A 12,940-nucleotide genomic window follows, 5' to 3' on the forward strand; every position below is an offset into this window, starting at 1 on the left:
GGGGTTTTTGGGACCCCCCCACCCTTCCCTGCCTGTGGCAGGGGGTCAGGCGAGATGATCTGTTCAGGTCCCTCCTGACCCTAGCGACTAGGAAACTATGAAATACTGTTTTTTAGGTGTGTACTCAGTGCTTGTTGTAGCCTCTGATCTCACTAATCATTAGTCTAATGGCTTGCTTTATGCCAGGAATTTTTGGTGTGATGATTTTTTGTCTCCCTGAACGCCTTTGCATCCTGCATACTTTATCTTAGCGGTTTTAGAGCTGGTGTAATGCACTTGATTGACAACACTGTTGAGGGAAATCATTTCATTATTTACAGAAAAAAATCACAGCTTGTTCAGGGACAGTGCAAAGTTCCTTGTCATTATTATTTTCTTTTTAAATGCATTTTTCGAGAGCGACTGCTATGAAAGGAAAACGTGTTTTAATGCTGCCTTAGTTCAGAAGAAAGAATGGCTCAACCACACGCTCTGAGGCTTAATGGGACCTCTAATGCCTTGGCATATTGTCTATCAGTGATGCTATTTGACCTGCTGTGGATCCAGTGATGATACTGCTGCTTACTCAGAGCACCACTCTGAATTGCAACTAAAGGCCTGTTGAGCAGGGCCACGGCTAAGAGCCATGGGTTTTATCCCTGCTCGGGTATGTGAGGGAAGGGGAGCTGGGAGCAGTACATCCTGGGATGCTAGAGGACTGCACATGGCTTGCTTGATCTCTTTGAAACAGACTGAAGTTACCCTGACACGAGCTAGATAGCACGACCCAGAGTTATGCCTGAAGTGACACACTGAGCCTCTGAGACACTCAGAGGACACTTAGTATGCGTTAATGAGCTTTAATGTGGGGACCCTCACATTTTCAGTGCCTCTATTATAGGCTAAGGGTAACGTGTAACTTCACCTTGAGCACTGTTTTTCAGAGGGCGGCTGCTGTGGTTTACCTTTCATTTATCACCGGAGTGGTTGCAGGCACACTGGGAGTGTCTACACATACATGAATGCACTGTAGTTACTGCACATTAAGTTTAGTGCTTGATTATCCAAGTACTAAATCAATGCACAGTAACTTGTGCTACTGTGCAGTAGCACCGGCGCATGGGTTTTAGTGATGCTTACTGCACAGTAGTCTAATATTACTGTGCAGTAGCACATTAGCATGGTTTTAGCCTGGCATGCTACTGTGCAGTGTTATTAGGCTACTGCACCATTAGCATCTCATGTAGACATGCCCACAGATATATAAGTTGTGCCAAGACCCTGCCCCTTTTCAGCTCCCTTTATCTTGCTGGTTTGGTCATATCCTGAGACTATTTCATCAGCTATGTAGGGGTTGATATCTATCTGCATGGACTAGGAATTGTATTTTATCTCCATGGAGATGTGTTTCTTACAGGAACTCAAATCACTCCTTTTGAGAGAAGCATCGCTGCTAATATAGGCAGAAAAAACATCTGGAGAAGCCTTCCACTCCATGGGGGAAAACGCACGTCTTTGCGGAAACTGGTCTAGAATAACCAGCCTGATGCAAGGAGGATGTCACTGTTCCTCTGTTCAAGGAAGTGTGAGATAGCTGCAGAGTCTCCCTATGCCCAACTAAGGGTGTTTGTGCCCAAAAGCTTGCAAAGAACTTGTTTCCAACTATTTTAGTTGGTCTAATCAAAGATATCACATCTAGCCAAAGAACCTGGCCTGCCCTTACTCTTAGACCAACACGGCTACAACCAACAACCCTGCAACCCCGATACTGGGATCAAGCAATGCCCAAACTTGAGCAATATTGTTGTCAAGATGCTAGGTGGTTAATGGGTAATACCTAGTATGCTTAGCTCGCAGATAGATGGTTTATTGCTTTATGATATGTTTTCTTTCTAATGCTTTTGTCTTAGCACCAGTCCTACTATGCTTTGTGAAGCCTGGCTGGTCACTGGCTAACACTGCCCTTGCCCCAAGAGACAGCAACGCGGCAGCTGCTGAAGGCAGACTCGCCAAGGTGAACTGCAGGAGAAAACGGCAAGGCCTGGTTTGCCAGGAGCAAATCATGGGACTCTACTTTAGAAGGCTGAAACCCGAACAAGGTGCCCTTGAGAAGACCACAGTAGGGTCAGAAGTGCAGCTAACCTCAAAGCTATGATGCTCAGCATAAGTAATGATAACAGGATCTCCCCCAGAGACACTTCTTCTGCCGAAGTGCTTTCAGATTTAGTACCTTGCCCACCTCTTGCTATTCTTTCTGTGACCTTAACTTGGCTGGAGGACTACTTTATCCTATGAGCTGCCCCACTGAAATGAATAGCAGCACGCATGAGAAAGGCAAAATTAGCCACCCTGCAACCTTTGGGAAGGACTTTCCATGTGGTTCTTATTTGACTCCATTAATAGCCCCAGCGGAAAGTGCTGCAAAGGCACGTGAGCAAAACCAGAGATGTTCTTCTGGCAAGAAAGCAGGGCTGTGTTCAGTTAAGATTCAGACCATCCCTTGATGGTCCCAAGTTGCACTTGAGAAGCACTAAGTACACTCAACCTCCTCTGATTGCAGCCCCCGGGCTCGAGGCCAGGACGTGTATTTTATTCAGCTCAAAATCTAAAAGATGAAAAAGAAAAGGACGTGATCATCCATCCACAACTTGGACCCTTCTTTGGACAATCTCTTTTCATTCGTACTCTTTTCATTTCCCGCATGCCGGTCTTCTCTCCCTGTTTATAAACCGAAGGGCTCTCTTGAATCAAGTCCACCCTTATCTTTCTCTAGCCACGTCTGATGAGGCTTGCACTCGCTTGCAATATCCTTTCCTGTCTTTGTGACATTTCTTTATTTCCTGCCCTTCAGGAAACAATGTCTGACCAGGACACTGCTTTGCTTCTGATTTTTAACACAATCCACTCCAAATTCATCAGAAATGTTATAACCCTGTTAGGTTTTAACATTTCAGCAGAAAACCAATCTCGTCTTCCTCGTCATCAATACAGCTAGGAATCCATTCAGCCTCCTTGTAAAAAGGGTTTCGTGTCAAGTGTAAATGCAATTCCAGCCCTTGAATGCTTTTGCTTTTAGATTTTGCTGTCGTCCAGGCTTGAAAACTAAGCTCATTCTTTGGACCGTCGGGTCTATAATGCAGAAGAGCTTCAGTAAGCAAATGATAAAACCGCATCCGCTGGGTTATTTTGATGACTAACGTCAGGACACGTACTGCCAGCGCGTTATAATCGGACCACTTCTTATCTAAATAGTATTGACTGATTTTATTGTCTTCTGCTTGCTAATGACTGGCAAACAAATGAGTGCGCTTTGAAAATACAGAAAGGATAAAGAGCACCATTGTGATGTAGGAGAAATAAGCTCTGCCTGTGTTGTTAAACTATGAGAACGTAGACAGGCTGGTGCTTTTGCCAAATTGTCTTGATCCTTGCTATATATATATATATATTTATTCAGTTTAGCGTTGGAACAGGTTATCTTTGTGAAATGAAATGAGCAGAGACTGCATTAGGGTTTTCGGCTGAACTGACTCGTTATCATTACAATGCATCCAGAAAGCTCTTCCAATCAATTCCAGGTGAAGGGGAGTTGGCAAATCCTCTGCTTATGTCAGTCCAAAGTTGACCCTTGATCGCATGAGACTGAGCCAATTGACAAGGGGTCCACTTCTGCTCTCAGCGACTCCGGTGTAAATCCAGCGCAACTGAAAACAGGCTTTGACCTGCCCCCCAGCCGCAACTCCAGCAGATTGGCGCGGCTTGTAGGATCACCGGCAGCACTCCTAGTCGATTAGGAACGTCATCTGTCTTGCTGAGACCGTGGCTTGCCTGGGTTTATTAGCAACTCAACGGATTAAAAGAGGATGCACATCAACCCATCTCACTCCACCAGATCTTGTCAAGATATTTCCCATATGAACGCGGAGCTGGATCCTTAATTTGTGCAAATCGGTGTCGCTCCGCTGAAGCCAATTTATAACAGCTGAGCATCTGGGAGAGAAAGTCTGTCATATCTCTGGCTGCAGCCCAATCCCATACATCTGACAAGTACTTACTTATAAGAAATGTTTTGCTACATCACGCTGTGCATAATGTGACAGGCGTTATCTCAGCCAGCACTGTGGTTTTCCTGAGCTATATATGTGTTTTTACTGCTCAAGAAGCAAATGCTGTAGCATTGGGGGCTTGTGGTGGGGATTACAGGCCCTGCACAGCAAAGGAGTGGGGTACAGACACATGGGACGGTAGGGACCAGGAGCAACCGAGGTGAACTCAGACAATTAAATCAGGGGCTACACCCCAGAGGTAAGGGGGCATAAAAGGAGAGGCTGGCCAGTCAAGGGAGGGCTCTTGTGTTGGGAAGAGCTCCAGGCTTTGGATTGAAAAGGCCCATCCTGGACAACTGGGAAGTTTTAGGAAAAGAGATGAAATCGGGGAAGAGATACTGACTGCATCCTCTTCACAGGGTGCACCAGCCTCTGTGAATCAAGTACAGAAAGCAGAATCGATCACCTCTTGCTGTGTAACTCCATAATTTTCCTGGTGTTATAAAATCGTACAAAATTCAGGTTGGAGGGACCTCAGGAAGTCACATTAGTCCAACCCCCTGCTCCAAGCAGGACCAGCCCCAACTACATCATCCCAGCCAGGGCTTTGTCTAGCCGGGTCTTAAACACCTCCAAGGATGGAGACTGCACCACCTCTCTGGGCAACCTGGTCCAGCGCTTTACTATCCTCCTAGTGGGAAAGTTTTTTTCTAATATTCAACCTCAACTTTTCTTGCTGCAGCTTGAGCCCATTGCTCCTTGTCCTGCCATCTGCTCCCACTGAGACCAGTCCAGCTCCATCCTCTTTGCAGCCCCCCTGCAGGGAGGTGAAGGCTGCTATTCAATCCCCCTCGGTCTTCTCTTCTGCAGACTCAATCAGCCCAGTTCCCTCAGCTTCTCCTCTTAAGTCCTATCCCCCAGCCCCCAAACCATTTCTGTTGCCCTCCACTGGACTCTCTCCAATTTGTCCACATCCTTTCTGTAGCCAGGGCCCAAAAACTAGGCACAGGACTGCGGATGCATCACCGTCACCTTCCTTCTGCTGACCCTTCCCTGCTTTCTTATACACCAGTCCTCTTTTACTGTGTCATTTATAAACTCAATGTTTAAGCTCAAAACTGGAAGCAGTACACTGCGCAAAGGCCATCTGCAAGAACAGCTGAAACAAGGTGAGCAATGTCAGACTTTTTCCTGCCTGCTGCACCCGAAAGGAAAAAAATGGCCAAAAAGCAGCCACGATCATGGTGTTAAAAGCAGGTGTCGTCAGCTGAAAGGGCAGGGAATTAATAGTAAATCTCAGAAAAATGGGGCTGGAAACCATCTAGTCCAATCCCCTGCTCATGCCAAGATCATCCCTCTCTAAACCAGCCCAGGCAAGTACTTGGCAAACCTGCACTTAAAAGCTTCCAGAGACAGAGATCCCATGCCCTTTCTAGGTAATCTGTTCCAGTGCTTAATCATCCTAATTAAAGTACTTCTTAATGTCTGCTCTAAATCTCCCTTGTTGAAAAGAAAGGTCATTATTTCTTGTCCTTTCTCCCATGGACTTGGAGGACACTTGATTGCCATCCCCTTTATAACGACTCCTTTTGTTTTTGACGATGGTTATTAAATCCCCTCTGTCTCCTCCCCTCTCTAGACTAAATAACCCTAGTTCTTCCGCACTTTGATTACGTCAAGTTCCCTAAACTTCTCATTCTTGTTCTTCTCCTTTAACTCTCCGTGTTTCAAATTTGTCTACATCTTTTTTAACGTGCAGTACCCAAAAAATGGACACAGTGCTCCAGCTGAGGCTTCACCATTGCTGCAGGAAGTGGCACAATCACTGCCTGTGACTAGCCTAAGACACCTTGTTCATACAACCAGTATGCTACTAGTTCTTGCAATATTAATCCCTCGTATTCAGCTAGAAATGCATTATAACCTAGGGTCCTTTCCCATGATACTGAAGGCTAGCCAGTCATTCCTCATTTTGCATCTTTGCCTTTGCTTGTTTTCCCCAAACCTGGCACTTTGCACTTGTGCTTTTTAATTTTATCCTTTATATTCCAGATACATTTTTCCAATTTATCAAGACCATTGGGAATCCTAATCCCAACCTTTAAACTGTCTGGTATCCTGCTCATCTCGGTGTCATCCGCAAATAAATATATGCTCAATTCCATCCTCTGAGTTATTGAACATGTCGAATAGGTCTGGACTCGCAAAAGACATCTCAGAAACCCTCTTTCTAGTTGGACATTAGCAGCTCACTCCTTGAGCACAAATATCTAACCAGTTATTTACCCACTTTATTGTAGCTTTGCCTAGACTACATTTCCTTTTACATTACTTAAGAAAATGTCATACACACTGGGCGTGTCTACACGTGCATTAACACGCTTTAGTTAATACACATTAAACCTAATACCTCTGTTGTGAGGTACTAGGAAAATGTGCATTAACCTATCTGAATGTGCATCAACTAAAAAGCACAGTTTGTTAGTGTTGGTTTAAAGTTTATTAATGCATATTGAAGTGTACGTGTAGACGTGCCCAGTTTCTTAAAAACCTTATTACATTCTGTTTATAAACCAGGATAAAAAAAGACTGGAATCCAGGACACAAAAATAATGAGAGTATGCAACAAATTGTTGGAAGACTGTCCAAGTTTTGGACAAAGGATCAGGTTCTATTTCTGTTTCATCTTCAGGTTGTGAGACAAAGAAAACATTTCATGGATTGAAATAAAAAAAAGGTCGAGAGCACTTCGTGCTTCTCAAGTGATGCTTGGAGGGGACAGGAGTGGGCCCCGGGCATTCAACAAGTGCCCAGTTTTTCTGTCGATCATCAAGTGTCAGTCTGAACTTGAATCGTACTCGATGCTACAGAACATCTATTCAGCTGTGCACACATGCCTTTGCAGAGATTTCTCTTGGATTAGTTATTAATTTCTTCTTGCTCAGGAGATGAAGGAAGGAAATAAAAGACAAATTTGAAGTTGGAAGGGTCCAATCTTGCCTTTTCTCAACGGGAACGCTCAGTGAGCATGAGAAAAGCTGATGTTTGTCCGAGGTTGGGATCTATATTGTATTGCCATGGGCAGGAAGGTTTTATCTTTGTGTTAGCCAGCATGGTGCTTCACAGCTTTAGTGGGAACCAGAGCACTTTTCCGGGCCCAGCTCTCAGCAGACTTTGCTCTGATGTCTTTGGTGGTATAACACCAGCTGCAAGCTTTTCCCCTTAGTGGCAGCAGTGACTGAAATCAGGAAAATAAAATCTGTCACCAGTAATTACTACTCTTTACACTGCAAATGCACCACTTATTAAAAAAAGTCTAAATCGAGTCATAGAGCAAACCAAAAGCCCTCTAAGTACAGTGTTACTGACATTCTTGCAAGACACGTGAATTTAGCCTGCGGGGAGAACATGTTTCAATACATCTTATTTGTGCGACTTCTTGCCAGTTACGACCACTGTAGACCTTTCAAGCATAGTCTCTCCCTGAAAGGACCCAAAGTGCTGAGCATGATTAACTACTTTCTCTGTTCTTTGACACAGCAGTGACAGTGAATGAATGCTAAATGCAATTAGGCAATTCCATTAATAAACCATTAAGGAAATAATTAAGAAAGGGGGTCTCGGCTCGGGGGATGGAGCGCGCGGAAGTCAGCTGAGACTGGGAATACCATTTATCTACGAATGACTTTATTCTGATGATCCTTCTACAGGGAGCACTTATGCACTACTTTGGTGGGTGATGGGAAGAGCTCATACAATTAAGGGGCAATGGTCACAACTAACACTGGACCCTTGTGTCATGCATGGGACAAGGAGAAGGTTTTGGTGGAATTTTTTTAGCAAACGCACAGCATTGTATTTCCACTGACTGACAGGACTTTGGACCTTTATATCAATGAAAGGCTTGAGCTAGTTGTGCTGAAGGCATTAGGTGGTCTAATCTCAGGACCCTTACCCCTTGGTCTTTCCCCATAGTTTTCTATTGCTGTGCTGCTTCTGTACTTAATATTTTCTGATAAGAAGTGATGTGTTCAAATATTGAGAAAATCAAGCTGGTCTCCTGGGGTTTTAGGCTTTCACCACAAATCTTGACAGGTAGCCTGAGATAGTTTTGAAGACTGCAGTGCTTGGTAGATTAGCTGGGGTGTTAGTTGTAGCTGCGTTGGTCTAAGGCAGTGGTTCCCAACCTTGGGTTGCAACCAAAATGAGGGTCATGGGGGCAATGCCAGCTGCACTGCATACAAAGGATGAGCCGGGATGCCAGGAGCTTCCCCACCCTGTCCCCGGGCCACCACCGCTGCCACCGCACTCCACTCCCAGCAGCAGGTTGCAGCAAAAAAAGGTTGGGAACCATGGGTCTAAGGACATCGGCAGACACGTTTCTTTGGGTAAACCTGATATCCAACCAATTAAATATTTGGAAAAATTCTTCTTTGCAAGTTTTTGGGTACAAACACAGTTTCAGTAAACATCCAGGCCATGGAAAGCTTTAACTGAAGCAACGTTCCAGTTTGCCCCTTGCTAATTAGGAATAGCAGAATATCTGGAAAGGGTTGGTCAATTTGTGTGGTAAAATTAAATTAATTAAGTAAAACATTAATTAGGAGAGGCGAAAAGGAAGAGGGCTTTTTTCCTTGCTAAATACCAATCACGTTGGCCTGAGCAGCAGAGCTTGGCTTCTCCCAGCCAGGCTGTGAAATGTGTTTGCATGCACCAGTTATTATCCTCAGCCCTCTGTTCTCCTGGAAACAGGAATTAGATGCAAAAGGATGAGGAGGAAAGGCATCGTGTTAATCATAAAATCCACTGCCTGTATTGGAAACTGGAATGGGCTTCCAAGAGAGGTGGTGCTATCACCTAGCTTGGAGGTCTTCAAGAGGAGGCTAAATAGTCACCTGGCTGGGGTCATCTGAACTCGGTCCTCTTTCCTGCCTGGGCAGGGGGTCGGACACGATGATCCATTGTGGTCCCTTCCGACTCTGCAATCTATGAATCTATGAAACCTGATGAACAAGGCCCCATGAAAATGCAAACACCCTTTTTGCCACTTCATGAGGTAGCAATCAGAATTTCTGCACTTCGGCTTTGCCAGGCCCTGGAAGGCAGAAGTGAGAAATGTTGTGTTTTGCTAAGCACATTTGCCATATAAAATTGGGCTGTGGCCACGTTCCCCAGTTTTATCTCCTGCTTTCAGGTTCCTGCTCTAAGACGCTAACAGGGCCATTACCTCCCGTCCCACACAGGTGCTGGGAAGTGAGTGCATAAGCTGATGTACCCCTACAGAGAGGAGCCATGACCTATAGACATGGCATGCAGTTCACTTCCACCATAGGGAAGGGGAAAAAAATACAGATCATGTTTGAACCACAGTTCACTCCTTGGTGTACTCCAAAGGCAAGGCAGACTGAATTGCACCCAATCACCATGCTAGAAGAAATTAGATCACCATACGAGACGACGACCCAATTCTTAAAGAGATCTTTTTTTGACTACCCATCGGGGTACAAACAAGCACCGAACCTCACTAACCTCATCACCAGTAGCAAACTAGTTACAGCCCAAAAAACACCAAAAGGATCCAGACCATGCCATGACAAGAAATGTAAGACCTGCCAATGTATCTCCACCGCCCCCACAATTACTACACTCCACAACAGAGCCATCAGCATTCCTGGATCTTACACCTGCACCTCCAGAGGTGTAATTGTGGCAGCGCACCTTTGAGTGCTCACCAGTTTGAGGGCTGAGGCAGGCAGCCGGCAGGAGCCCAATTAGGGTGCCCATTTAAGGACCCAGCTTATATAGGGGGAGGCAGCACTTTGCTGCCAGTGGCCCCGAGAGAAACAGCAGCTGGCTGAGCGATGGCTCAGGAACATCCTGCAGGTAAGGGATGGCATGGAGGTTCCTCATCCTGGGCATGACCTAAAATTGCACCCTGCCAGGGCAGGGAGGCCTGCCTGTGGTGGGGCAGTCTCAACTAAATGCCAGGACCACTAACCTCCCTGGTGAAAAGCGGGTAGGGGCACCTTAACCCTGGCCCCCATCATCTGGTGGGTAATTGTGAGAACGGTGGGAGTAGTGAGGCCAGGTGCACCCATTAGTAGGCACCTGAGTCCAGCAAGGACAAAGGGTCCCAGAGGCCCGGAGGGGGTAGCGTTGTTCGGAAGTTATGGTGAGGGACTGCTCAGAGTAGGGTGCACCTGAAGGACTGAGTGTGTGGGGTGCAGAATAGGGCTGCGGAGGGTGGCCTGAAGGGTTGCACCAGGGGGTGTACCAAGTAGGGCTGCTCGAGTGGCTTCAAGGGTGGTACATGGGCCAACCCCAAGTGCATGTTGGTGAAATTAGTTGCCCAGTGAGGGGCTTGGGGCATAGGCAGCCCAGCATTGGTCTAAGGCTATGCCACATAGAGTAGGGGAACTCGCGGGAACCGAAGTTGCTGCGTGGTGGTACCAGTGAGAGAGTAGCTAAGCCTGGGCTTTCAGGCTTAGCTACTCTCTCACTGGTACCACCATGTAGCAACTTCAGTTCCTGTGAGTTCCTACTCTATACAGCGTAGCCTTAGACCAACACTGGGCTGCTCACGAGGAGCTAGGGCAGTGGAGTGTGGCCCAGGATGGGCAGTATGCAAGAGGCCCCCTGTGAGAGGGGGGTGGAGCAAGTGTGAGAGTGAATGGAGCCCAATTATGGACTGAATCTGCTCCAGCCTCAGGCCAGGGCAAGTAATCATAATCTGGATGCCATCTGCGAGGCATGGGTAGGGAAGGTTTAGAGCCACGGATAGTGCCCCCTGGCATTGGGGCAAGGAATGGGTAGCCTCCCATTTAATAAATCAAGTTAACAACCAAGTCGTGGCAGACGAGGTGGGGGCAGACTGCCCTAGGCAGCTAGGCTGGCCATGAAACTGCCCCCGTCACAGTAATATCTCTCATCCAATGCACCAAATGCCCTGATGGAAAATACATAGGAGAAACACACAAACAACTGCATACCAGAATGAACGCACACCAGAAATCAGTCGAAGCAAGAATACCCAAATACCTGTGGGAGCGCATTTCTCACAAGAAAACCACTCCCTCTTCAATCTCGCAGTTCTAATCCTCAAAGGGAATTTACAAAACACCTTTTCACAGACGAGCCTGCAAACTTCACTTCATCAACCTACTGGATACAAAAACCTATGGATTAAATATAGACATTGGATTTATGACACATTATAACCTGCTTAATATCTGACTCCCCGGGTACTTCTCTACTATTTGCCAGCTACATTCCTTCCCTTTCCCTCCCCACCACCCCCTGCCTGTCTCTCACCCACCGACTCCTCAATGTACATCTTCATTGACTGCCTTCCGTGCATGCAGACCAGCCTCTGGCTTCTTTACTATTCACTCCATCCAGGAAGAGCACAGACCAACTGCAGATGCTTCCTCAGCCTGACGAAGGATATTTATACCCAAAAGCTTGCAAAGAAGAATTTTTCCAACTATTTGAGTTGGTCTAAGAAAAGATATCGGATTTACCCAAAGACCCTTGTCTGCTTCTCTACTCTACAATGAGCTTTCTTGTGTTTGATTCCTTTTGATCCTTGGCTAAGGAGCTGTTAGATGCCTGGAGTAATTAGCAGCTCCCCAAATGAACCTTCCAGTGAAGGCCACAACTCCACTTCTGCTAGGAAGAACGGTAGTGACACTTCCTGGTTAGCTGTTAACTCCCCAGCTTACTCCCCAGTGTAAGTGCTTAATGAGAAGCAACACTATCATATGCTTTTCCATTATGCATTTGCTTCTAGGCATCCGCCCCCTCTTATTTCTTTTCTTATCAATTTTCTGCTTCTTTTGTTGTTTCTTCCTTGTCCTTTCTATCATTTACATTTTAATGTTGGCGTAGGATTGTAGGCCTTCTACTTTGTGCACAATGAGCATGTAGGGCTGAATTCTGCTCTCACATTATGCCCAGGTAAATCAAGATTGCCTCCATGGAAACCAGTACATTACTCTGGATTTTCATGAGGGTAGTTGAGGGCAGAATTTCATCCCAAGGTCTGCCTACACCAGGATAATTAAGTACAGCAACGGCAGTAGAGGGCTTCCTGATTTCTTGCAGTGAATGTGAGATTAGAGTTAAGCCCCACACTTTTCAAAACAGCTTTCGTCTCATCTCAATCATTCTTATTCAGCAAAAACTTTAAAGTGCATGATTTCTGCCCTGATGCCTGTCATAGGATTTGGAGCTACTGTGTTATCACTTAAAAATGCCAGACATCCCAAATCTTTGTCAGATTGATGTAAAGGGTCTCCTGCATGAATTCAAAGGCTTAACTAAAGAGCGAGGTGCACACATATAGGAAATAGGGCAACACCTATTCCAACAGCTGCTCACTTATCTGTGCTTGAGGCAATGGCAGGGCCCTTGACTTTAAAGTTCTGGTTTAACCATCCACTGAACTCAAGTTATTCTGGCAAAAAGCCTGAGAAGAAAGAGAAAAGGATCTGCCTGGCTTTCAAAGGGCAGACACTCTTGTCCTAGATGGGGAGACTTTTAGGAACAGGCTGCCAGGCAGAGGTAGGAGACATGCACTGGCTCTTCGGTGTCTTTAAAACTCATTGATGCTTTCATGGGTCCCTACTGTTAATATTCAACTGTGCTTTGTTGCAAGAAGACTGGTTTTGTCACTCCTGATCTCAGACTCCTGAAAGGCAGAGCTACAGGCACCAACCTTTATGGACAAAGCTGGGGTAAATACAGGAGAATATACAGGTTATAGCCCATCAAGTGGTCTAACAGGTTATAGCCCATCACTGTGGGCTATAGTGGCCTATACAGGTTATAGCCCATCACTGTGTGTGCCCTGTGGGATTCAAATCCAGGCAGATAAAGGCACAAGGCCTCATGCCTGAGTGAGGCACACATTGAAG

The sequence above is a fragment of the Alligator sinensis genome, unplaced genomic scaffold, assembly GCF_000455745.1.
Source record: "Alligator sinensis unplaced genomic scaffold, ASM45574v1 scaffold1283_1, whole genome shotgun sequence".
Classification (NCBI taxonomy): Eukaryota; Metazoa; Chordata; order Crocodylia; family Alligatoridae; genus Alligator; species Alligator sinensis.